General features: G+C 44.7%; 1 protein-coding gene across 1 annotated transcript in view; it reads right to left on the reverse strand.

Annotated features, from left to right (window-relative positions):
* BRINP1 (BMP/retinoic acid inducible neural specific 1) overlaps nucleotides 1-27,437 on the reverse strand; it is a 146,316-nt gene that overhangs the window by 88,461 nt on the left and 30,418 nt on the right. Inside the window, exon 2 of the mRNA XM_068413934.1 lies at nucleotides 26,817-26,913. The gene's annotated coding sequence lies outside the window, so the exon portion shown is untranslated. The remainder of the gene's footprint in view (nucleotides 1-26,816; nucleotides 26,914-27,437) is intronic.

Consider the following 27,437-nt stretch of genomic DNA (forward strand, 5'->3'; position numbering starts at 1 on the left):
TTCTCTCCCCTCCCTTCGGTTTTCTCCTCGCCGCAGCCAGGCAGCACGGGGCTCCCTCCGCCGAGCTGATGGCGGGGGGGGGGACACAGGCTGTCCCCAGCCTGACCCCACACTGGGGGGTTCCCACCTCCCTTCGGGGAGGGGGGGGAGCAGCCGCTCCCGCTCAGCCCCGGAGCGCGGGCGCGGTTCAGCACCGCGGACAGCGCCGGCCGGCGGGCGGGGACGGGGCGCACCGGGCCCGGCCCCCCCCCCCCCCCGCTCCGGGCCCCCCCCCGGTGCCTCCGCCGGCTCAGCCCACAGCCCCCAGCGCTCGGCAGCAGCCGGGAGCAGGCTGGGCTGGCGGCGGGCGAGCGGAGCCGAGCCCCCCCGGGAGGCAGCGGGCAGCCGGCTGCGCTCCCGGCCCGGCTGGGTCCACCCGGCAGCGTGGGGTGACAGTCCCACCCCTGGGCTGGGGGGAGGTTTGGGATGGGGAATGGAGATGGGGGTGGCCTCAAGGGCAGGGGCCACCCAGACACATCTCAGCAAAGGCAACCCAGCGTAGGAAGAGCGTTTAACAGTTCCTGCCCTTGTGCGAGGTTTCTGGCCAGGGACCCCTCAGACAGGTCAGTCACTCACTGGGCTGGCAGAAGGAAAAAAATTCAGCCCCCTTGTGTAGGGTACAGGGGGCAAGAAGGGCAATGGGAGATGCCTTCCTTCCATCCCCCTTCTCTGGCCTGCAAGGGCACTCTGTCCTTCTCTCACCCATCCCCTGTGGCTACATAACATTGTCTTAAGCTAAATCTTCAGCAAATCTTTCCTAAGCAGAATTAGAAGCTGTTTGGTTAAACTCCAGGCTGTTCCGATAGGACGGAGGCTTAGCTTATCTCAGTTACAGTGTACCCAAAGCTCCCGAGTCTTACTTTTTTCCAAGTGACTGTTCAGCCACAAAGCACACTTCTGGTAAGCCACCTCTGATCCTGTCACATTGGCTCAAATAAAAGGCCGAAATGATTCTCACAGATTCCCCTGGTACAAGGCCACAGAGGAATGGCTTACACCACAGCAGAGAAGATCAAGGGATCTGCCCTTATACAGAACATATATCTGCAAAGCACTTGTTTAAAGAAAGAAATGATGTTTGGGGCTATCACTAGCAAGCACTCTTTCATTGGTGCTCTTGGCATTTACCAGAAATGGAAGAGGAATCCTTCTGTCCTACGTGAGACTGAAACCAAAGCAAAGACTCCATGAACAAGCACTGTAGTCACATTGGATTTACTAATTCAACTAATGCAACCACACTGGGTCTTTCCTCACTACATCTGGGAAGGCTATTGTGTGACTGGGTCTAGCAGGACCTGGCACCACCCAGCCTGATATTCCATATTCTTGTGAAGAGGGAGTGAGAGAAAACAGGTGAGCTCATACTCTTCAGGCACCCAAAGGTCTCACAGACCTAGAGAACAACTCAAATATTCTCTACAAAGTAACACCTTCTTCTAGAAAGTCAGTCAACAAACTCTTGGGACCAGTGTCCTGCCTGGAAATAAGAATTGCTATCAATATCGTAAAAATATAATAAGAAGAAAACATAAAACAAAGCAAAGAGAGTAATTTTGTTCATCATTTTCCTGTCCCAGAATATTGTCTCTCTTTTCCCCCCAACTGATACACACACTCTTGCTGTCTCTTTCCCAAAAGCTTTTACTGTCTCTGTATCAAGGGAGGATTATTTGGTGCATTGAGTATTCAACATGTTCTCTTACAGTATTGTTGTGTTCAATGAGCTTTGCTCATCTGAATGGACACTCACTGCATAGTCCACTGGTTTAATTTGCTGCTTTGGAAACCTAAGCAGGTTACAGCATATTTAGCTATGTGTCTGTTCTTATGTGTCAAAGATAAGGTTTCTGGATGCCATTTTTAAAAACAAAATTATTTCACTTCAGTAGCTTTCTCTTTTCAGTGGTCTCTTCTTTTTAGTCTTGGATATTTCACCTCACCTTCTCCCTGCAGTGAACAAAGCCTGGATCTTCGCCCCAAATCAGCAAAGCTCCATTGAACAAGGATTTTTATTTCTCCTTGCACTAAGGACTTTTTCTGAGTTACTAACAATTTTAGCACATCCAGTCCTCACTTCCCCCCCCCCCAACAGTTGTCTTAAAAGCAATGTTTAGATTTTTTTTAAACTATAATATTCTTCCGATGAAGAAAATAGAAACTAGTCAATCAAGGGAGGATACGAAGGAGAACAGAAATTCACAACATACATGGTGTGAAAAGAGTTTCCCATTTGCAAGCACTAGGCAAAAAAAAAAAATTATGGTGGTGGCAAGGACAGGGAAACAGTAATTCGGGCTATCTATTAGAAGTGTAGGAAGACATGAGATGAAACAGATCTAGCAAGCAGAGGAAGGTGTCCATATTGTTCACATAACAGCTGCCACAAAAATGGGCAAAGGAGTTCCCACTCTGTGCTCCAAGTGTGTTGTGGGTTAACTGCAATATGCAGCTAAACACTACACGGCCACTCACTCACTCGCCTCCACCCCCCACCCCAGTGGGATGGAGGAAGAAGAAAGGACAAGTAAAAGCAAGAAGACTTGGGGGTCGAGAGAAAAATTGTTAATAACTGAAGGAGCAGTAGAAGATGAGAAAAAGAAAACAAAACAAAACGCAGTGACGCAAACACAATCACTCCCTTACCTCCCCCAGGTAGACCAATACCCAGCTGGTTCCCAAGCAAAAGACAGCTAACCTAAAATCCCCCTTTTTTTTTTCTGCTGAGCATGATGTTATATGGCATGGAATGTCTCTGGTTAGCCCAGGTCATCCACCTGGTTGTGTCCCCTCCCAACCTCTTCCACAGCCCCCAATCTATGTACTGGGGGGGCAGAGTGAGAACAGAGACGGCCTTGATGCTGTGCAAACACTGTTCAACAATAGCTAAAACATCAGTATAACAGCATTGTTTTGGTCACAAATCTAAACCACAGAATTGTACGAGCTGTTATGAAGGAAATTAACTCCACCCCAGACAGGTCAGTACAAAGTGCCACGATCTAGTGCACAAGGAGCTGTATGTGCCAACTGCACACGGTGAATACTTCACACCTATTTGTGATCCTACAGCAAAAACTCAGTTCAGAGTCCCATGAGCTGGTGAAGATAATCATACCCTACTCTGAGTTCTTCTCCATGCTACTGGCAAACTTCTTTCCACATATCCTGTTGTGTTGCCCTCCTTGAGGATGCAGAATGTATTCTTGTCAAGGTTTTGTAGACTTCATTGTTTATTACAGGCTAAAAATGGATTAAACGTGCTTTGTGAGCATTGTATTGATATTCTGGTGCTCTCCCAGTCTCTTGTGAAATCTATTTCCTCTTTCTCCTCTGCAAACAGTATCACAGTAAATAGTGATCTTATTTCCACTGTGCTTTGTGTTGTTTGCAGAGAAATCCAGCTCCTAAACACCAACCATATTAATTTGCTGTTGGTAACCCTTAACACATGGGTGTGTGTCTCACTGTTCACAAAGCAGGAGGGGTGATATGAAGGGCTGTGGCCAGACAAATACCAGGCTGTTCTGATGGATGGTGGGAAGAAGTCTGGGAGTGGGCTCAAGGGTCAGGGCTAAGAGGCAAGGAGCTAGCAGAGACTGTTTCCACCATGCCCAATGCAGAATTAAAGGTTTACAGTCAAGGCTTGAGCAGGGGTTGGGAGGAAGGCTGGAACCTCCTGCCAAGCTAAGCAAAAATGTTGGCAGGTCCCAGAAGAGTGGGAAGAAACAGTTGGGAATTGTTTTTTTTTTCCTGAAAGGAGTTTCTAGAGTTGGTTGCTCTGCAACTGAGTCATCCCCAGTGCAACTCTAGAAGTCTGAAAGACTCCGAACTCACTAAACTTTCCAAGTAGGTGCTTTTCCATCTTTGTGCTGTTCCTAAATTAATATATCCTAAGTTTATCTTTGAGATAAATCCCTTTCCTGCATCAAACTAATAAAAGAAGAAACACCACAGCTTCAAAATTGAATTTCATCTGTCCTAGACACTCACTTTTCAGGGTACTTGTTCTGAGCACCATGAACTTCTGGGGGGTGCAGAACGAGATTTTCAATCTCTCGAGCTGTAGCTTTCTGATTAGCTTTTTTAGTATTTTTCCTACTGGTCTTGGGTAAGAAGCAGATGTCTTGTGAAAACAAAATAATAATGGTTTGTCTGTCATTGAAGATTAAAATAAGACAGTGAACACTAGAAGGGCAGTTCTAGGAAAATGTCGTGGGCAGAAAGAACAGTGACAGATGATTGTTTCCCAGCTGTCATTGGTATGACAGTTCCTGGCCAAGGCTAACTGATGCAAAATTAATGATTTGATCCATTGAATTAATGGGGAATTAGAACAGGCCAGGCATTTGGCTTCAGGTATTTGTCTAAATATTCTCTCCAGTTAACAGAAAGGGGTAATTTTAACTCCACAAGTGTAATCTTCCTGTTATCTTAGATACCATCTTTGACATAGCATGAGTTTCCTTCTGAAATTAGCTCTCTGTGTTGACTCTAAAGGGATCCAAATCAGCAGCTTAGACTGAATTCCTAAGTTTTAGAGGGATGAAGCTAGAAGCATTGAATACTTTCCTCTAGAGCTCGCCGAGGTGCACAGAAGAGCAAGCAAATGAACCCGTATCTACTGATCTTCCCATCTTAGTCCCAAATCCATCCTCTTTATTAGCAGTCTTTCATATTCACTATTGTTACTATTGTCTGGTACCAAGTACAAGTCATCAGTATTCGTCACCTGCAGCTTAGTTTCCTTCTGAACTTGGACTAAGGCTTTCAAAAGGGAACTACTTGTAACTCCCAACCCATCATGAGCTGTACACTGCACAGAAGGCTTCAAGCCTCACTCTGCCTCTATCTGCACTCACGCGGCACTTCAGACCACTCAAAAAAAATGTTGGTAGATTAAACCCACATGCAGTCAAATGCAGGGACTAGAATGTTCAATTGAGCTTTTTTTTCCTTATTCCTCACTCCAATATATCTATGTTCTTGCATCTCTTTCATGTCTCTCAGAGGCCCCAAAAATGTTCATTGCAAAGCAGATGGCAAAGCAAGAGGCACTGGTATCTCTTGATGTTTATGAAGCAGGCATGAGAAAGAGATATCTGAGCTTGATTACCAAGGGTTGCTGGAGGAAGGGAACAGCCACTGTCACCCTCAGTCTTTCTACGTTAATTCTGAAGCACATCAATGACAGCTGGAGGGTCAGTGCTGCTTTTCTGATTTACCCAGGAGAAGCCAATGCACATCTAGCAGGGCTGTGCTAAGGTTGTACGATCAGGTGTTAGTACAGAGTAATGGTTCCAACCCCAGCACAAAATCAAGTCATAACACACATACACACCTGGCTGCACGACTGTTAAATTGATGCTGATATATTGTAAATATGTGGGCAATTTTTTTCAGCTTCTGGAAGGGATGGCACAAGACTCTTTCATCTTTATTTTTTTATCTCTGGATTATAAATAACGACCAAGCCACCTGTCTATCTGCCACACAACAAAGGGGGTACATTCCGTTTCCTGGAGCCCAAGGATTCATAGCACCAGGGCAGGGAGTTTACAACAGATTCACGCAACCAAACTGCACTTTTTCATCGACAGTAGTCTAGGTCAGAATGGACTATCACCATTACCTTTGCACAAACCAACATACCTGGCAAGTATTGAATATAGGAAGAGAAGTAAGAAGTAAATCTTTTTTTTTTTCCCCCCCCTGGGAATCATTTATTATTTATTTGGGGGAAAATCTGAATTTGAATCACTAAGGAATGACATGTTTTAGAACACGCTGCTACTCTGAGATAACTGCACTTTGCCTCAGGTATGCAGTGAGTCACAAAGTTGATAGCTGGTGCATACCGGCACCCTGAGCAGTGGGTTATTGTTACCATGCAGTAACCACATGCCTTGAGCAGCGCTATTTCTCACATACAATAGTGACTTTTCATCTTGTTAAGAAAAAGTTGATGCGATCAATTTTCAGGAACTACGTTGAAAGGCATATGCCTAAGTGCTTTACAAAACCTCTCTGCATAAACAGAGCCTCTCAGGCTATTCTGGTTAGTGGTCAGATCAGGAAAAGATCAAAATATTCAGGAATCTGTTTCCAGAAACATGGTCAAGTAAAACAGTAATGAGGCATAGCATACCCTATCCAGGTGTCTAGGACCAAGATCTTAGTGTGTAGTGTGAAACACAGCTGCCAGGCTGTTTAGATGTAGCTTTTATGCCACAGTTTCCCAAGCAGCATGTTGAAGAGCGTGTATAAAAACTGCACCTTGTTTATTTTATTTGGATGCTTCCCAAAGCAAAGACTGCTACTTACTCTGTGCATGCACACCTCTCCCTGAGCAGTCCTGAACTCAGCTGCTGCTTTTCCCTGCTAATGGTAATATTACTAACAATGAACTTTGCCTACATGCTGCTTCACCTCCTGCTGTCCAGACACACTCTGGCACCAGCATGTTCCAGCTTTCCCTACCAAACACTTTATTCACCGCATTGCTTCAGGAGTGGGTTGAACATTAGGCAGAAATTCAGCCTAGGGGATCCTGCAGGTTCTTACTTCTTATCTTTTCCCCCCTTGGTATCCACTTGTCCATGGCAGCTCTGAACCAGCCCAGCTGTCTCCTCCAGAGCACTGTCATCCCCAGTGTCCCCGTGCTGTTACAGTAGATTCAGCCTTTAGGGCCAACACCGGTTGCCAGCAATGAATTCTGCACAGACACTCAAGGCAACTTAAAGAGCTGTCAAGTGTCTCTTATGTAGCATTCAGTTCTTGTTTTTAAGGTTTTCTTTTGCTTGTGACACCTTCTCCAGAAATAAGCATTTCTTTCCCTGCTAGTTTTAGATCATTTCCCTCCAAGCCAGTCAGCATTTAACTCTTCCCACGTTTGAGGAAAATCACCCAGTTCACCTCTGGAGGGAGTGATCTATTGCATAAAATGTGCAGGATGAGCTCGGACACCTGGGTTCTATTTTTGGCTCTGCTGCTGGATGGCCACAATCTCAAGGGGATCACTTTACTCTTCTCTGCTTCTGCTTCCACCTACGTAATACAAGTGATCATACACCAGTTTAATGCTCTCGTCTTGTCAGGATTATTGTTGTTTGTATAACGTTCACCTAGAAGCCAGAACTGAGCTAACTGCAGTTACCCACCCAGCTTTTTGTCTATGCAGCAGCATGAAGGCACAATGGTAGCAACATATTAAGGTATTTGTGGGAAATGTTAGTACTGAGAGCATCACGGTTTGCACCTACACCTCCATTCCTGCAATTACCCACACTAGCAAGATTAAGCCATCACAAGACTGCTAACACACTCTACTAAAGCCTCATCTGGCTCTGCAGATCATCCTGAGGGAAGTTAAGGCTTGCCTCACAGACCTCAGTATCTCAAGAGGTGAAATCAAAAGGAAGCCATCGTCACCCTGTTGTTTATGAGAGGGATGTAGAAAGAGTACATTTCACACAAAACCAGAGGCAGAACTGGGACAAACCCAGACATTCCAAGCCTCAGTTAAACGTCTTTAATCTCCAAATCATCCATCCTTACACATGCGCTGACAAAAGCCACTATATAGGGGCAAAGTAATTATTTTTGTTCTTTCCTTGCTGCTTCACCAATAGTCAATCAATACTGTCATTAAAGCTCTGAGAATAGGTTCAGTTGGTTAATCTGCACCTTGAGTACAACACAGAGAGAAAGGAAAACAAAACCCCCTCAATCATGTAGTTCTTCTACAGCCATCACCAGTCTCTTTGTTTGGAAAAAGAGGTGCATCCATGGATGTCTCTCTCACAAACAAGGCACACAGGCATTGGGAGCCTAGGAGATATTTCTCACCAGTGACAATTTGTAGGTAGGTCAGATTTAGAGGATGAACTGCCTGAGGTATCCTTTAAATAGCTGGCTTATTGTATACTTAGTGTATTCCTTTAACAGGCTTATGCTATCATTAAGTCTTCTATGGAAGAAGGGAGCCATTGTGCCAGTGTAATACCGACCTAATTAGCTTTGCTGAGGATTTATTTAACAGGTTTATTCTAACAAGTTTATTCTTTAAACGTCTGATAACTGATTTGTTATAACTCTCTTTAATGAGTCTCTGTCTTTCTCTGTTGGGCTTAATTCTTTTTGCTGCTGCTCAGTAAGGTTTTGCATCTACACAGAAGGCTGATTGTACCGTGTTTAGGCTTTGATAAGCTTTATTCTTACAGTGGATATTCATTTCAGCGTACCAAAGTAGGTGGATGTACCTATATTCATGTGAACAGGAATATGTGGAAGAAGAAACTTTTTTGTATTACATTTCAGTACAGTGCCTTTCATCCCAGCGAGGCCCAAGCAGTCTCACAAACTATCACCTCAAATCCTGCTTGCTGAAAGGAAAGGCTTCTATTGATTTCAAGAGGATTTCTAATCAGACCCATAGACAAAACTCCCAACTGGTGCACTCGCTAACAAAATGGTAGCTAGAGCATTGTGTACACGATAACCCCAGACAGGTTATTCTGCTTATATATCCACAGCACCCTGAGGCTCTCTTGGGTGACAGGGCGAGATGCTCCCTAGACTTTTACAAGAGCAACACGTTAGGACATAGAGTTGTTTTGACCCTGACGCTGAAGATGAGATAGAGTCAAATCCTCTGACTGGGCAAAGTATTCTGTTACAGCCTCGTTTCCTGAGAAAGGGTAATGTATGTCAGAATGTGCATAGGTGCACACTTAGCTGCCATGTATAGCTCCAAACACCTCTGCTCTGAAGGTACTTAAACATAAGTTTAGCTTCACTCTAACGCAACTCTGTCTCTGGATTACTTCTGCAATTAGGGAAACTCAAGCCAGAGCTGTCAGAGCATTAATCAGAATTGGCCCCTGGATCACTGGAATAGATTTTAGCTTCCCTAGCCCGGTTCTGTAATCTCAGGCTTTGTGTTCTCTACACAGAAAGAAACATGAGTTTGTTACAGACTAGAAGAGGAGGAAAAAAGTACATATGTTTAGGCCAAAATAGATTATCATTCTTCAGACTCAAATAATAGGACTGATAATTAATAATACATAATTTGATTAATATTTGAGCATTATTTATGTATTATACATAACTAACCAGGAAATTAATTGTTTTTTTCAGGATTAATTGGTTTTGATCCACATTGTTATACTATGTACCACTTCATTCACGTCTTCATGGACAGACAAACTCCTCTTTTGATGAGCTTATTCACAGCCACATTCAACGAGCATGTGCCTCAGCTACAGAAAGCATTGTGAAATTGATGTCTGGTGGCAGAATTTTGTGTCATCTTTAGAATGTTATTTTACACAGCAAAGAGAAAAGAAGGTTCAGGGACAAACCAACACTTTTGCCTCTTAGAAGCTGTGAATCTGCTGTAAGAATGAAGTAACGTCTCTGAGGAAACAGAGGAGGGAGTGTAGGCATATGTCTGTGTGCACACAGGGAGACAGAAAGCCTCAATCTTCTAGATTTATTTCGTAACACATTTAGGATAAGGTGGAAATATTCTTATCGCTTTTATAGATGAGAACCTGACAGGCTGAGGGGACTTGTCTGTAAAGTAACACAGAAAAGATGTGTCCAGACAGTAAATTTAACTGTTGCTTCCAAAACAGCAAGCCTGATTCTAACCCCTGGATCAACCTTCTTCTAATGGAAGCTTTCAGTCCATAGTGCCTCAAAACCCATGACTTTGTATCATCAGAAATAAGCGAAGAATTAGCTAACATGGCTTTGTGTGTAAAGGAAGTCTAGAGGCCCTGGAGATAACTGGTTGTCCCATTTTCACCACCTCAGCTCTGCCAGTGTTTCTTTTGATGGTCTGCTAGCAAAGGTTTTACAATTTAAGGGAAAAGGAAAAACTCAATTATTCTCCACCAAAATTTTACTAAAGAGTTCTCAGCATGGGAGGAAATATTTCCACCACATGATGATGTATCTGCTTGCTGCTATTGAAGAGAAACTTTTCCACCCCTTGGAGTCCAAACAGGAAAACATCTCTAGTAACAGAGGGCTCAGAGCAATCCATCAAAAACATGGTTTCCCCAAACAGGCCATATTCACAGGAGACAAAGTGTTCCCTCTCAGCACTCGTTATAAATATACAAACTGACCAATAGCTACAGAACAGAGGTGGATGTACATCCCCTGATGAAATGGTTTTCCATTCAAAAATGTCAGTCTTTTGACATCAGACTTTGCAGGGAGAAGGTTTGTGCTTCAACAAAACTTCTCAGTCACGGTATTTTACTCACAGTAAAAACAAAGAAACTTTCAGCCTGGCACCATGGGATGTGCAGATGAGTCCAGGAGGTCAGAGTCTGGGACTCTGACTTGGGTCTTATTTAGTCCTCACATGCTCTCCCCGGGGTCTTTGCCCAAGTACTGAGCAGAGTACCCCCTGAAGCAGAGTCTGTAGGGAAGGACACTGTGGATCAGTCTTACAGGTTTCTCATTCCTCCCATCCGCTGTGCTTGACCCTGTCCTATCAAGTGATATCAAAGGTAGGTACAGCGAGGGGGGAAGAGAATCACAGTCCCTGTGCTCTTTGGCAAACAAAGGGCAATGCAGATAGTGTGGCTGCAGTGTGATTTCTGTCCATCTCCTCTCTGCAAACCCCAGGCAAGGGCTGGCATTGAGGAATGACCATGTTTTCCTTCTGGAGCACATCCATATCTACAGTCATAGCCACTTCCCTTGCAGACAAGGTAGTACAAAAGTAACTTGAGACAGGACAAGGAGAGGGGCTCTGAGGACAACAGTCCCACCCTATCATCACCAGCTCACTCAGTGCTCCCCAGTTCTGTGACTCAGCTGTGATGATAAAAAGCCATTTCAGTTTTAGCCAAAGCCTCATCTTAGTAAGAGTACAGGTTGTGCAGAGACTGTTGACTGAGGATTTATTTTAACATTTCTGATTAAGAAGAAAATCTCCTCCCCATGGCTCTCCAGTTTGGCTTGTAGTCTATAAGTATAAATCTCTACCATTTAAAAGAAAAGCCCCTTCCATTGCTCTGGCTCCCCCAATGTCACCATTTATTTCCATCCCTCCACCTGCACTTTTGTGCAACTGCAGGACAGTGCCTTTGAGTAGTAAATGATGACTGTCCGAGCTGACCTCCATAGGCTTGGATCTTATCTACCCATGGCAGCAAGGCCAGCTTCTACCAATCAGCTTCTGTTCTGTTTGCAGAGATAATAAAAAAAGATATACCTTCGCTCCCCACCAGTTTAACACAGTTGTTTAATACAGTAATTCTGTGAGAATGGGCATGTTGTGAATGACTTACTGTTATTACATGCTTTTAGGGCAGCCTGAAGATTCAAAAAGAGAGATAAAAGTGCTATTATCCAAAGGACCCGTTTGCCCACAACAATGTTTATGAAAATCATTTTGTTCTCTTGCAATTTGATTTTCCATTTTATTAAACTGTAAAGCATTTTCAAAGGAGAGGGGATTTGCTTGCTAGAGCCACCTCAATCAGATCAGGAGAGGGCATGGGATAACCTCTCCCATTTCTCTTCTGCCATCTGAGAAGAACCACGGTCTTGGAAATAAAGCAGTGGGACCTAACTGATAGAGCTATTTTCTGCCAACTGGTGGTAGGGTACCAGAGAGGCTTAGAAACCAGGCTGTGAAGGTGTAGAACGACTCTGGCAGGTGTTTGAACACAGGCACCAATTTCAATTATCACAACTCCACCACTTGAGCAACCCCTGACATGACTCTGAACAGTTACCTTCACTTTTGCAAAGCAAGGGACTGGCAAAAACTCCTTTCTCCCATTTTTTCCACCCTCTGTTTCAGAGAAGCGCTTTTATTATGGTCCGAGTTGTCTTTATAAGCTCCATATATATGCAGCTTCAGCTTACTGAAGCTCCATAATGTCAGGTTTTGTCTATTTGCTCCATTTTGATTACAGGAGAACTGCTTCCTTCATTTGGCAAAAAAGAAATAGTCCATTCATACTTCCCTACAGTGGTAGGAAAAAAAAATACAAATCTTACTTAGCAAAAGAGAGGGCACATTCCACTGCTCCAAATCCCTTTGTTATTGTTGACTCCAAAAGCTGTCTATTCTTAAGTCATTATTGTTACCTTGGAGAACAGACTCTTCCTTTCAGAATATTCTGGATTCCAAAAACTCTGACTATTCACACATGAAGCTCCCCAGACCAAGCATGTCTCTACTTCTGTGCCCGAACACCCCCTAGTACAGCAGAGCCCCGATCTTTGCAGGAGTTCTGCACTGCTCTCATATCGCAGTTAGTGGTAATGGTTTCCTATTTTTCACTGGAGTAATTTCATCAGTTGTTATATGAAACAATGAGAATATTCCCAAGGCTTCTTAATGGGTGTTCCTTCTGCCTTTTGAAGGTTATTCAGAGCAGGCAAAAACATCAATATCATCCCACCTGGCGTACTGGAACTTGTCAAGCTTACCAGCTTTGGAAGGCTGAGGTGTGCAGGAATGCTTACAGAAGTGTGGAAGTAACATTTTTGCCATTATTCTTTTAATTAATGGTTGGTTAATGCTGGACCCCAACTTCTGCATAATTTCCCTGACCACTGCACTTCCAGTAACAGAGCAAAGGAGTTGAAAGGAAAATGCTGTGTACTTAGATTAGAAAATAGTACAGATAGATAGCTAGAAAATACTATATCCTGCCGAAAAAGAACGGTGATATAGCAGGTCTGTTCACCCTTCAGAAGGGAAAGCTGCAGGAGAAAATCCATGCATTGACACCAGTCCCATGTTGCTCAATACTGATAAGTTCAAGCATTTAAAGAATTAAAACATTTTTCTCTACCATCTGTGTAAGGTACTTTCTGTAAAATACAAAACTAACTTAAACAGAAAAGGACATTTTATTTGACTTCTATTTTCTGATCCTTCAGAATGGTCACAAAAGATATTTTCTAACTTCTATTTTCTACTATGAAAACTGAAAAGTTGATTCTTTAAGTAGCTAAAAGATGAACTATCAAAACTGTAGTATGACATCTGGATCTGGGTCTTTCTGAAAAGTAATTAATATTATGAGATTTATAATAACCTAGTTAAAATTCTACCAGGACACATTACTGATTAAGTCCTTTTTCGTATTTTGTCAGGATGTTTTTTGATAACCCTTTCACTTTTCATCATTTTGTAAATACAAATTCTCAGATTTTCCCCTGTACACGTTCCACCCTCCTTTCTGACTCCCTTCTCAGGCTCCAGCAAACACTGCTGAGCGTCCTCAGGGCTTGCCTTGTTTCAGAGGTGGTGGCTTCCTTTTCTGTAAAGTTTGTTAAAGGTCCTTTAAGAATTACTGTCATGACAAAAACTTTGCACTGCTTTCTTGGGGATATGGAATTGCCAATATCCAGAGATCTTTAATTACTTTAAAATACTGCCAGAGGCTCCTTTTGTGCTACGCCAACCTTTCACCCAGAGCCAAATCCAAGTGAGTATCTTCATAACATTAATATGTTCACAATTTATGTCATTTCAGTAGTGGGTGAGCACATTTGTGCTCCTTGAATTAAAACACCACAAAAGGACAGGACGACCTGTCAGCTAAGAAACAAGGCGGCTGATAGAAAAGGTTGTCCTCCCACCAAGCTGTGATAGGGAAAGTGGCATCAACCCCTGTCCCGGGGAGCTGCACAGTTCCTGGAGACCCCTCCCGCAGAGCAGGAGGAAGAACAATCCAGCCCAACTGGCTTTTCCACCCACTGTATTTTCTACGGGTTGATTAGATTCTGCAATCACAGATCAATTGATAATTTCATAAAACTAAGTGAATGGTTGTCAACACTGTAATCAGCCCAGCACGATGTGTACGCATTGACCTTCAGTCCTCTGCCCAGAAGCATGCAAAGATAAAGTGCCTCTTCGCAGTGCCTCCCCCTCCCACGCTCCCCAGGCTATTGCTCTTTATGGACTGAGTAAGCTTTTGCTTAATTGGTTACGGCAAACAGAGAAATAAATAATAACAATACTCAGCCTGCCTCTAGTGACTCCCAGATGGCTGCAGTGAGGAAGCGTTGCTCTACAGGTGGCCCTCAGAAGTCTGTAAGTCTGCTACAAGGGAAAATACACACAGACTTCTAGCTCCACAACTGAGGACTGTATTTTTCCTGGGCCTTAGTAATGGGGGTGAAATGAGAACCACAGGAAAGAGTATCTCCATACCTTTTCCACCCATACTCTGGAGCTGGCTGTCCTCTCCAGCTCCTCAGTGGGTACAATGATGACATGACATAGACACAAAGATCCCCTTCTCTGTTCTTCCCTTTTCCCATCCCATCCCCCTGGACCTACATCCATCCTCAAATGAGTATCAATATTAGCCAAGACAGGGGAAGTGAAGCAGAGAAGTAAATTACTAACAGCCACTCAGAAAAACTGACCTGAAGTCTTTCAAAAGCATCAGAGTATTTCTTATCTGCTTCCATTTTCTCACTATTTCACCCCAAATAAATGCAGTGATTCCTATTTACTCATATGTATGTGTGCATCACCATTTTTTTTTCTGCAAGCAGTTTTTCTTAGACCTTGGTGAAGAATTTACAAGCCATATACAAACTCTTTTGCTGCTGCCAGAGTATTCCATGAACAGATTTTAATTTCCTGAAGCATCTTTGCTGGGCAAAACCATTAGTAGCACAATCCAGACTCCTCTCCTAACAGATGCTCAGAAATGTTCACAAGCTGATCATTACTGTGCAGCAACTGGTCACTTAAATCATAAGGTCCTGTTGAACCTGCTTCCATAGTAGATGATGGCTCCCAAACACTTGCAACGAGAGGCTCACAGAAAGTTCATGCAAATCCTCATGCAACATTGCATTCAGCAAAACGTGACTGTTCAGCTTCACATAGCCTGGAAGTGAACACAAAGAGAGCTGGCTACTTAGAAATTCCAGCTGAGGTTCCCAGGAACCTTGTGTTGAACAACTGCTCCACAACCGCCTCTCTGCATTGCTCTCTAATCGTGAAAAAATACAAGCCTTTTTGACTTTGGCATAAACATGGCATGAAGTGTGAAATTAACCCATGTTGTACATCATTTGGAATGACCTGTTACACACAGAGTCTAAATAATTAGCAAAATATTAATAACCTGCTAAATAATTAGCACACATAATTAGGTATGGACAAAAATGAGAGCCTAAGTATGTGTGCTCCTTGAGTTTGGGTTGCAGTGAACAAGATTGGAAGGTAAACTATGTTTTAAGCCCACCCTTGCACAACCTGGATGCTGTGGCTTTGGGGTAACTGTTGTAATGATGTAATGTGGGTCTTGATACTATTCAGATAAAATTACACTCCTCTTCTACCACCTCCTACTGATTAATATCAGGGGCAATCTCTAACTTCTTTTTATAGCATCTCTGACCCAAATAACTTCTCCACAAGAGGCAGGATTTAGTGTTCTCTAAACCCACCTCCAGAATCCAATGGTGGGCAGCCAGAACCACGTATACAGAGGGCATGACCCATTGCTTTCACCATAATAGTTCTCTCCCTAGAATGACATACTGAGGCCTGGATTTCCCTAACCAAGTTGTCTATCTCTGGACACATCATCACCCAAGCTACTTTGAGTGACACTATTCACCTTAAGGTTGCTGTGGGAGAGGACAGAGGAAGAGTTGTTGCTACTAGATGACCCGGGAATTTCTACAGCAGGAAGGAACATACTCCCTGACAAAAATTTGTTTGACTTCCTTCCACTTCTGAGGGAATTGCACAAGAAAATGCTCATTCACCAAAATCAGAGGAAACTCTTCATCTCCATGACAGAAGACCAGCAGTACTAGCTATGTAACATAAAGCCATAAGAATCCAGAGTCCTTCTTCAGAAAGTCAGTGGACGGCCACCTGGTAGAAGGACATTTGGTATACATGCCTCACCTCAAAAACTGCAATGGACAAACAGGAGCCTTGCACGACTCCTTCGAGCCCTCCAACGAACCATTCATCACTGGCATGGCAGCAGACAGGCTGCCTAAGTGGCACAATAAGCAGATCTCGGGTCTCTCTCTCAAGGCACATTCTGTGCCGTTTCCAGCGCACACGCAGGTCTCCATCTGTGGTTGTGCTGAGCCAGGCCTCCCCTGGGTGGGTGTGGGGAGAGAAGCTTTGGCTGCATTTTTTTCCCCCCAAGGCTGATGTGATATATTAGGTGCAGGTGACACTTGGGTCAAGTGAGCACCTGTTCTCCTGAGGCCTCAGGGGAGTCTTACTAACATGGGAAGAATTTATTTTAACAGCTAGAAACTGGGGGAGATTATCACAGTACATTCTCTCCCTGGGAGTTGTAAACTGCTGGAATTCACTTCTCTCCTTTGGGATGCTGCAAAGAAAAGAGGAAGGGTCTCTCTACCAGGACAGGAGGAAGGGCTTTATACTATTAAAGCTGGTCTCTGTGCTAGCATTCAGTTTGGGTTGCAATAGTCAATGAATATCCTTGATCTGCTAAAAATAACCACCTCATCTCTCCACCACAGAGGCTGACGTACAGGACTGAGCCCTTAGTCCAGAGGGTTTATGATTTTTGTTAAGACAAGGGATGACTTCCATACAAGGACCTTTTGGAAAGCAGGGGTTAAAACCCTAGTCATGCATAGACATGTTGAACATGTCATCTTAGTACCTTTGCCTGCTGCAAGATTAAAATAAAGGGTTATTGTCCTTGGCAGATAATGGAAAAGGTGAAGCCCCTTTGCCCATTTCATCTGAGCTCCCTGAGTCAGGACCCCTACACCATCACCTGCCTAGTCAGTCAAGAAAAATACCCCACATTATATGGAGGGGTCTAGAAAGGAGTCCTAGAGGTCATCAGTCTGGGTTCTAAGGGAAGCTGTGGCCTGTGTTGGTGACCAGCTGATGGTGTTTTAATAGTTTGTGTAAAATGAATTGTTGGTCTTAGCCCAGCTTCCAGTGCATGGACACATACTGCACAAACCCAGCCTGGGGTCAGCATCCTTACAAAGAGTGTCAGGTCTAAGCTCTGGCAATCCTGAAGTCTGGAGAAGTATGTTGGACATAGGTCCCAGGGAGGAGGCTAAAATGGTTTATTTGGTCACATCAGAACACTGCACAGAATTTCTGATCTCTTTGTAGGAAGAGGAAATAGGGGGAAAAGGAAGCAGGGGAGGGAAAAATTAGCTTTTTCTTCCACTTGTCTTTAAAATGTTGATTTTAGCTCATTTGAAAATCACTTTCTTTTGAAATTCACTTTAATGCTGTTGTCTTACTCAGACTAGTTTTAATGGTAAAAAAAATGCAATACTTTCTCTGACCCTTAATCAAAGTCATTTTGTTGTTCTGGTTTCGTTTTTTTACTTTTCAGTTTGCTAAAAAAGCTGTTATTCACCAGCCCTGCTGGAATCCCTGCTCTTCTCTCACTCCTAGTGCTGCTACTACTGGCATCAATTCAGTAGATGAACAGAGGATTTCAGTCTTCTAAAGCTGCCAATCCTGCACCTTTCAAAAATGCCAACTGCACTTTCTATGATAGCGACAAATTACTGTGCTAGCGCCGGCGAAGGCTGCAAGCCCACGGACAGAGCCAGCAGCAGAATCCAGGGTGAGAAGCCTGAGCAGCTCCATGGAGATCAATCACATACATCTTGTTTTCCACAGGCATCAGTTGACACATCCCAGTCTCTCCTGATCCCTAGATGTAAGCATGAACCACAAAAACAGCTCTTCCTCCTCAACAAGAGGATTCAGGATTTGGCCAAAGGACTTTGCTAAGCAGGAGACTGGCTTACCCAGCTATGAGAGAAAGCTTGCAGCAGCACACCGCTCCCCCGTGCGCTCAAAGGCAGGGAGAGGGAAGCAGCAATGTTTCTCAGTGTGACTTCTGCCAGAGGAACACCTGCCTTTCCAGCCAAAAGTGTCCAGTTCAAAGCAGCAGCACCCTTGTATCACCGCTGGCTGCCGCTTCTTCAGCAGAGTGCCACCCTCTCGAAAATGGCTGGCTTCCACTACGGAAAATAAATCACTTGCAGTGACAGAGACTCCTCCAGGAAGAGTCACTGTAAACAGAGGACAGAAGACTTTCTATCCCTGCGATTCCCTCACCAGCCAACCAGCACCAGCCCTCCTATCTCATGTGGTCCTGACTGGTCAGAAACAAAATCCCTGCACACCCCCAGAGCCTCTCCTCAGGACCGTATGATTCCCCCACACTCCCGTGCACAAACCCAACCATTCCATGGATGCTGAGAAGGGACAGCCGTGGTAATTAAAAGGTAGCAAAGCTCCATGTCTGCACAAATAGGGGACAAGTCAATACAGTTCAATCTGCTGCTGAATTGACTGCAATCAATTTCTCTTTCTGCGTGTCCAAGGCTGCAGCTGTAAAGTACTCGGTCTGATCAATGGTGACCTTGAGAGCAATGAAGAGAGACAAAGCCACACTGCAAACAGAGAGAGGGATGGAGAGGAGCCTTCAGAGCTAACAGAAATGAAAGAGAAGGCAGAGCTTAACCCTCTTCAAGAGCAAGGCAGAGGCGCAGTTTGGACAGCTGGTATCAGCCAGCGGCAACGTGCCACATGTGGGCATGTGTCCTGCTTCATCAGCCCTCCAGAAAGAGCAGCAGAGTAATCATCCATCCCACTGACTGGCTGCATCATGAGCAAGAGGGGGATTAACTACAGAGTAGGATGGTTCTTGCCCAAAAGATTCCAGAAGCGATACTGATATTACTACTCCTGATCTACCATCCATCCTGCAGGGAGGTCAGGGTGAGGAAATACTCCGAGGCAGGCAATGCCAGGCATCCAAGGCAGCCCAGCACCTCTGCTTGGCTTTAGGAGGAATCTGCCCACCTCAGGTAGCTCCTGCAAAGTTGTCCAAAGAAATAAAACAAGATTGTGTCTTAGCACTTTCCCCTCTCACACTCCTGACCAGCTCCAACCCAAACCAATCACTAGTAATGAATTAATAATTAATCAATCACCACCTGATTTCATTTTCAGCTTGCAAGATGAGAAAAAAGAAATGAGATCTTAAAATAATACTCTGCAATGGGTTGTGTCTGTCTCTGGCAAATGCAATTTAACTGCCTTAATGAAATGCTAATTGGTAGAAAATATATATAAAAACCATCCTGAATACTACTCTAATTGAATTTCCTTTTTCCAGATCTACAAAGCAAAGTGCTCAGTGCAGAAAGAACAGTAAACAGGCTCAAGGCTGTCCTTTTCAAGACAGGGCAAAATTACAAAGAACTGCACAAGGGTTTGTTGGGAATAACACCATCGTTGTTCCTGATTGTGTGTGCGCATGTGGCACGGCTAAATAAAAAATGATGTTTATAAAGAGCTGCCTGCTCCTTTGCTGATGGACTGGAGGCGCTGATCCGACAATTAAAGCATCATCTCAGTAATAGCCATAAATAAACAGGCAGCATTAGAACAGACTTGCAATAAAGATGATATTAAAAGCAGAACAAAATGAGAGGCAGCACTGAATGGGAAAGGGTGAAGTGTAAGTCACATTGATCTGCTCTGTCTTTCTTGCCGAGGATAAGGCAACAAAGAGATGGCCTTACTGTGAACCCCCAAAACTCAAAGCTGTCACAAAGGAGGTGAAGGCCAGGTCTCTAACAAGGGGTGATAGGTTTGTAAATGGCTTTTAGTCAGAAAAAAAAAAGAAAAAAAAGGGAGTAAAGTGGACACAACCAGAGCTGATTGGAAATTTTCCCTGGGGACTTGTACAGGGAAGCATTGATTTGTCAAAATCCCAGCTTCTTGCATGCCAAGGTCAGTTCTGTCCCATCTTCTACAATTCATGAAAGTTTTGAATTGTCAGAAGTGTGACACTGTAAAAGTGCCAAGTTCCCAATTTCAAGTTGCAATGGCTTTTCATAGAGTAATTGTATATCACTGCACTAGAAGGGTTTAAGAACAAAAGAAAACCACCAAACCAAAACCACTCAGTTACAACCACAAAACACCAGCTGACCTGACACAGATACTGGCCACTCTCCACAAATTACTGACCTGGGAACATTTCTGAAGATGAAAGTCTTTGTCCTCTTTCAGAGAGAAAAAAAGTGCTGACACTCTGAAAACTCCCCTGAGCTGAGAGCAGTGTCCCCTCCATAATGGACATGCTTCAGCACAAACCCATCCTTGACATTGCCATCGGCAAAGCATCACCTACCTCTCTTATGTAGCATAGTGCTCCTCAAGCAAGATGCTAGCAATGTTGGTAGCTTGAGTCCAGTGGCCACACAGACAGCAGGCTTCACGTGCCCTATCAGTACTGCTATCTTTAAACCCAGCTTGCCAGCACAGCACCTTCCTAGAGACTTTAAATGCCTTTGCAAATAGCCTCTCCAGCTGAGTATAATTACCTTAATTAAAACCCCACCTCATCCTTCTGACTGGGAAGGTTCATGTAATCGCTGTGTTTGTCTTAAATGATCTCGTTAGCAGCAGGCTCAGAAAGTCCTTCAGCTCCTCTGCCAGTGGGCTGAGACCTGAATACTTACCATGCGGGAGGTCACACAGGTGTCTGTGTTCCTCTGGTGGGGTGGGTATTTGGGCTGAGGTCTCGAGGGGAGGGATGGGTGATAGAAGTCTTTTTCTTTTCCCTTCTCTGTAAGCACCACTAGTTTCTGGCTACTTCTTTCCTCGATGGGATAGGAACCTCCCAAACCTCCAAAGACTGGGCTTGGGCGTGCCCTGATGCCACACCAAGGCGAGGCGATGTCTTGGCTTTTGTCTGTGCCTGGCTGAGGAACAGACAGCAAGATAGCAATGGCCACAGGGTAGTAGAAAACACCTTTGCTACACGGTCTAGAGCAGCCAGGGGTGTTTCTTCAACTCTGGTCTAAATACAGCAATGCAGTTTTGTCTCTGCTTCTCATGGACCCCTGTATGGTTCATAGAAAGCAGGGAATGATCACTTTTGAGATGCATCCTACTTATCTTCTGTCCACTTCCCATGGCTATGTCTAGGGTAAGCTAACCACTCTCTTCCTCTAACCATTGTCACCAGCCTCATGAAGTCCCAAAATAGGTTCGATGATTTACATTTGCTCTGTGTTAGCTAATGTGACTCCTGGGCAGCAGATTATTTTAAAAAGGCCATTTCTGCTCCCCACTCCCTAATCCTTGTTCCACTGCTGGAGAAAATGTACTTGTCAAGCAGAAAGGGTACCTCAGTTTTTGGGCCGTAGGCTGTTAGGAGCTAAAATGAGGTAGCAGCATAGTCTGGCTTGAGTGGGTCTGAGAGATGAGATCTTGGCTGCTACTTTTTCCTTACTGGGTGTGCAGACACCAGCACTGCTGCTGCTTCCTTGCTGCCATGAAAATTGCCTTATTGAATTTTTAAATAAACTGTCCTGGTTGGAATATCTAAAGAGCCTTTGCACAGACCCTGACGGGATTTTTTTTTTTTAAATTAAAAATCTTGTCCTCAGGCGAAATGGAAATGTCTTCAGATTTGCAATCAGTGCTCACGTAACATACCTGAAATGCAGTTTATAAACTGGTGATTTGATGGGATTTGTTCCTGGGGGCCGTAATGAACGGATTTGCGGAACCTCAGAGCCCAGGATGGGCAAATTGCTACCAATGAGCATTACAAGGCACGAGGGAGAATGGGAAAGAACAAGAAAAGAGCAATCCAGTTCTAATCGCTGAGTGGCGCATGGGAGACACGTTGTCCTCTCCTTTCAACCTCCTCCTCATTTTTGTGTTTAACCCACCAAGACGTCCAGTCTGTGCCAAGAGCAGCATCTTAAAAAAAACTGTTACCAAGTGGAAAACTTCTGTGAACCCCAAGACCAGCCATCCCTGTGCACCATCCTAAAGGCTGGCTGGGAACTGTCCCAGAGAAGCTGTTGAGGAGAAAAAGGCTTGACATTTGTCCTGAGGCAGCTCTCCCCACTCACTGAGCTGGATTGTCTGATTAACTAAGGCCACAGGGAAATCCTCCTAGACGAAGGCCTGGGGAAGGAAGGGAAGTAGTGAGACAAATACCTTGTGTGATCTTTCTCTCTCAAGGATACAACTCCAATGGCCTTAGCTAAGGATTAAATAGATGACCAAGTCACTAATGTGCTTGGGTTAAATAAGGAGAGAATACTAGAGAACGGAGCCAGTGAGTTAAGACTGGGGACTGCATGTTGAACAGAAGAGGGGAAGAGGTGACCGGAGAGATGCAGTGAGGCCAGAGCTGTGTGTAGGAGAAGCGGATGATTGAGGTAATTTGCTGAGGCCTCATCCAGAGCATGCAAAGACAAGTGGTGCAGAGATTCATCAGTAATTGCTAACGCAAGGCTAATGCAGGCCGGGAAAGCCGTACATCACTGTGCAGGGCTGCGTCAGAATCAGACGCGTCAGGGATATTAGCTCTGGGATGGAACCCCTTGACTGCAGCTCTTCCTCCTCTGCACCTCCACACCACTCAGCTGTCTCCTTATCCTGGTGGGATCATCTCACCTGGAACAAGCATGGAGGGAACATTCACCATCCCCATGGGCCACATAGGTCCCAAGTCCCGAAGCACTTGGGAATCGCACCATGCTACAAACAATGTCTTGCCCTCACAGCCTTGTAATTCACACACAGATATGTCCTAAACACATTACCTTGGTTTTTTTCTCAACGTGGCTAATCCAAAGGTACCACTGATCTCTCCCAGCCCACACTAGTTCAGTGCCAACCTTCCTTCCTCATCCCACCATGTTATGATGACTTTACTTATCACCTTATAACACATAACAGCATCCAGCAGGATGTGTGCTAGGAACCGTGCAGAGGGAATGCATCACACCTGAAGCCAGGAAGAGCAAGAGAAGTGGAGTGAGTAGGTAAAAGTGCCTGTTAGAGCTGGTGGAGTCTGCATGTGTATCTCAAAAGGTCTGCAGCCTCAAGGCATAGTCATTTCTTCACAGCTGAGTTTGCCTAAGGCTGGTATTGCATCACTGAGGTGAAGCAGAAGGAGGAACAGGCTCACAGGCAGATTGTGCAACGCTTGCGAGGTCAAAAGTATAGGAGGTGCTGGGGTATGGGAGCCAAGTAGGGCTGGGAGAGGAATGTGCTGTCGTTGGGCTGAGAAGTCGCTCACTGCTCTGGGAAAGGGGGCAGGTCGGTGCAGAGCCAGGCTCCCCAGTCTGGGGCAGGCCTGGGAAACCTTGCTTTTTGCTCTGCCTCTCCCCCAAAATGGTAAATGATTCTTATCCATCATTATTATGTCACTGTGCATGGAGACGGCCTACGGGCTCTGCACAGGTCAGCGGGCTGATCCATAAAAAGGCACCCAAAGATGAGCTGACTTCTTTCACACAGAAAAGGAGTGAGTGGGTGAGACCTTTAAATCTCTGGAATCAGAAACAGTTTGGAGCCTTGGCAGCCCGAAACTCCAGTTTTCAGTATCCATCTTTCTAAGTGTTTCTCAGGATGTGACTGTCTCAGGACTCTCAGCCCAAACTGAAAATTCATTAAAAACTTTTTAAAATGGAGACAGGGCCAGTTTCAATATCTTTTTCAAAGATTTGCAGGGCGGGGTGCTGGAAACCATCCAAAAGTTATCTGTCTCCTGTGCAATGCGGAAAATGACAGTTTGCAACGTCTTTCTCGTTCTGTAGCTTAGCAAATTACGGGATCGAAGGGCTTTTTGTTTGCTATGTCAATACATGACCAAATGAAAGAAAAAGGTTTATACCCTACTGAAAGTTTCACTTGATCAAAAGAGATTGGGTTTATATATTTATTTTACTCATTTTGACTTTGCAGAGGACTTGAAGTTTTAGTTTTGCACCTTGCTTCAGGATATGAACATTTTTCGAACTTACAAAAATGTTCGCAGACAGATAACCCAGCCCAGCTGTATGACCCTAGAAAATCCTAGGCTATTTCTGTTGCCTTATATCTCCCAAAAATGTTGTGACAAATTGGCAAAAGGTCCCTACGGGCCCTTTGCCACTGTCCCTCAAAGCCTCTTTTGCTCTGGCTAAAGTGCTTGTGCAGTGGCCTGCTGCGGGAGCACACAACCAGCTTCATCTCATGCTGCCAAGTGGTATTTCAGGGCAGTTTAATGCCTCCCTATGGCATGTCCTCAGGAAATATTTTGTCTTTTCATTGAATCCAGAAACAGGCTGTGTCTGATTGGCAACCCAGTGGCAAAATCCCTTGTGACTCATTTAAAGATACCGTAAACTGAAGACTCCCTTTACCTCATGATAAAATTACCTTAAAGCATCAACATCATTCAGAACTGGACAAGATCCCATGACCCTGTGGCTGCAGAACCATCCTAAAGTCCAACCCCAGAGATGCTGAATGGCAGACACCTCTCTGACTTCCACAAGTGAGGGTACCCAGCACCAGCCTGGACAGGACTTTTTCTGGAGGGAGGGAGAGAGGAAGGGTAAATACACGTGTGAGAGAGAGAGATTGGGAATGAAAGGGAGAGAGACTACTGGCGGGCTTCATCATTCCCCTGTCTAGAAGATATTTCTCCATTGACTCTATTTAAAGCCAGCCCCAGGCTTGTGGGCTTGGAGAGCTTTTAGCAGATGAAAGAACTCACTCATCAGGCAGAGGTTTTTTGATTATTTTTTTTCTCTCCCCAGCTCTCACAGGTCTGTTTTAAAGCCATTTCAGCGATTGTTGAAAACTGTCAGGTGCCTTTGACAGATCAGTACTTTGCCGGGGAATTTGCATGGCCTGTTAGCCAATCAAAATGCAAATTGGGGATACATTTAAAACACAAGCCCCCAATTTGTCTTCAAAAAGCTGCTGGAAAGTCATGAAAGCAATTTAGCTGTTCCTGGGACTGCACCTTGTCTTCAGACTCCGTTCTGGCAAAGCTGCTGGGTTTTGCCGGGCGGGAATGCGTGTGCGTGTGTGTGTGTGTGTGTGTGTGTGTGTGTATGCTACAGGCGTTGTTTCCAAGCCATGAGTATAAATCTTCCTCTCTGACTGAGTGAGATTTATAGCTCAGCCACGGGGCTCCTGGCACCTCCCAGCACAGCACCTCTTTCAGATCAGGGCAAGCTCAGGGATGGGGTGTGGGAAGCGGGGTGGACACTCAGGCTCTCCTGCCCTGCTCTCCTTCTCTTCCTTTTCCAGATGGCATCAGGGTTTAGTGACAGAGCAGAGGCTCGTGCCAACAGCTCACACTGCGGCAATAATGAGAGCCATTTAATGAAGGTTGAGTCAACAAAAACATGCTTCCCTTTCAACAAATAAACACTTCTATTCCTCCTCCTTGTTCTTCCCACTAGGAAATTTCTGCTAAGAGAAACTGCCAGATCGACATCGCAACAGATGAGCGTCTTTGATTTACCTCCAGAATAGGTACAGTCAGCACATGGTGACACAAGCCATTGTGACTGTTCCTGTCCCTGAGCCTGGACAAGCGAGCCTGCCTCTGAGCACTTGCTCCCAGCCAGAGGGTTATCCATCCATCCCGGACTGAGAACCAGTCTGAGCCTGCTTCACTGGTTTTCTTTATTTTTCTAGTAGAAAAATTATTTTCCACTTTTAAACTTTCTGAAGGAAAAGGTCTACTTTGTCTGATAATAATTCATTTCCCCTGAAAATACCTCTTCCCCTCATAATAAACCTCCAGTCCTGATTTAAAGTCACCTTGCAAAGGTGGTGTGAGGGGTTTTGTTTTTAATGAGAACTTGAAATGCTGTATACAAGACAAAAAGCCTGACCAGCCCATTCTTTAGCTGGAAATGACATTGTCTCATGCAGACTCATGCACAAAAATTTACCTATATTCTTTTTTGAACAGGTCTGGGGGAAGAAGGCCCAGTCATCTGTTATCTAGCTGTGGAGTTATCTATTTATATTAGTTGTACTGAACCCACTGGCACCCCCTTATGAACCATTTCGTAGCCCCAGAGGCCCAGACCTGTGAATCTGCAGATTCTGCCGCACGGGACATTTCCTGGCATTACTCAAAGCAGGACGGTAAAGCTGGAAATGATCTTCCAGTGGACTGAGTTCACTCCAAAGAAAATTCTTTCACACTTATCAGTTTTGGTTAATAAAATGAAATGGGTAAACTTTTACTGCAAGATTATTTGGAGTGATTTTTAAATGTTCCTCCTCTGCAAATGGTTAGTTTTACGTTCCCCTCCTTCCTTTAACGCTTGGATTCTCCCTCTCCCTGCAGTCTGCCTCTTGTCTGGCTCACCGAGGCAGCCAGATGGTGTAATTTGCAGGTACCTCCACAGCACTTACTTGTCTGACATGCCTGAACTGATTGAAACATGCACAGAAACATTTGAAACCTCATTGAAGGGGTCTGGATAAAGTCCTGGAATGTGATAGATCTGGGAGACAGACCAGGTACATTCACCCCTGAAGACTGCACAGCACAAAAATCCAGGGGAGAGTTTGTGCACGCACGTGTGCGCAGGGAGAGGGGATCGTGTGTGTGCATTTACTGCAGATCTTTACAGGACTCCCTTCCAGTAAATAAATATAGTCTGGTTGCTCATGTACTGTGTCTCACTACATTTGTCTGTGGGTGTGTGTACTAGTAAGCATAGATGACTCCCCCATTCTTGTGTGTCTCCATGCTATGCGTGTTTGATGTATACATTTCCTATAGAAATGTCTGGCTGATGGAGCAGGTATAGCAGCACGTCTGGCACTCCTAGGCCATGCTTGTTTTAGAAGCCGATGCGCCTGCAGAGAGCATGTAAGCAGTAAAAAACAGATGCCCATGTGTGTAGAGGAGGTTTCTGACTGCACATACATCATTACTTACCACGCACAGCCTGTGGGTAACAGTGGGGAGCTGAACTGTACGACTGATGACCAAAATACCTGATGTTGGCTAGTTCCTCCAGTCTGAAGACAGGCACCTGCAAGAAAGGACACATTTCAGCCCTCTCAAGAGTGCACACAGGTGCCCGTGGGTGGAAGATGACTCGTGCACATGGAGGTCCACAGCATTCAAATACTGTGTTTCAACAATTTCACCATTTCCCTTACGCCCTCAGTGACATCTGAGCACCATGGAAGTGTGTGGAGAAAGGTGTGCATAGAAAACGCACCTCTACCAATAACAGTTTGAAAATATTATCTCCCTTCTTGGGCTTCTCCTGCTTCTTTCTTTAGGAGTATGTTGTCAGATTTCACTCAGCTCTGGTAAAGGGGTCAGTGTGCATGATGCCGGGTCAGCATCGAGGAGACTGGACAGTGGGTGATGACGCTTCTGGGAAAAGCTGCAGCAGAAACTGGGAGTGGAGCTTGCTAGGGACACTTATGAAGAGCAGGTTGTAGAGAACTGGGTTAAAATGCCTCCTAACACATGAGGACAGTTGGCACTCAGTATCTGCATCAGTACTTTCCAGGGGAAGACGTCTGCTGCCACTGAATAAAATCT

Source organism: Nyctibius grandis, chromosome 16 (assembly GCF_013368605.1).
Source record: "Nyctibius grandis isolate bNycGra1 chromosome 16, bNycGra1.pri, whole genome shotgun sequence".
Taxonomy (NCBI): Eukaryota; Metazoa; Chordata; class Aves; order Nyctibiiformes; family Nyctibiidae; genus Nyctibius; species Nyctibius grandis.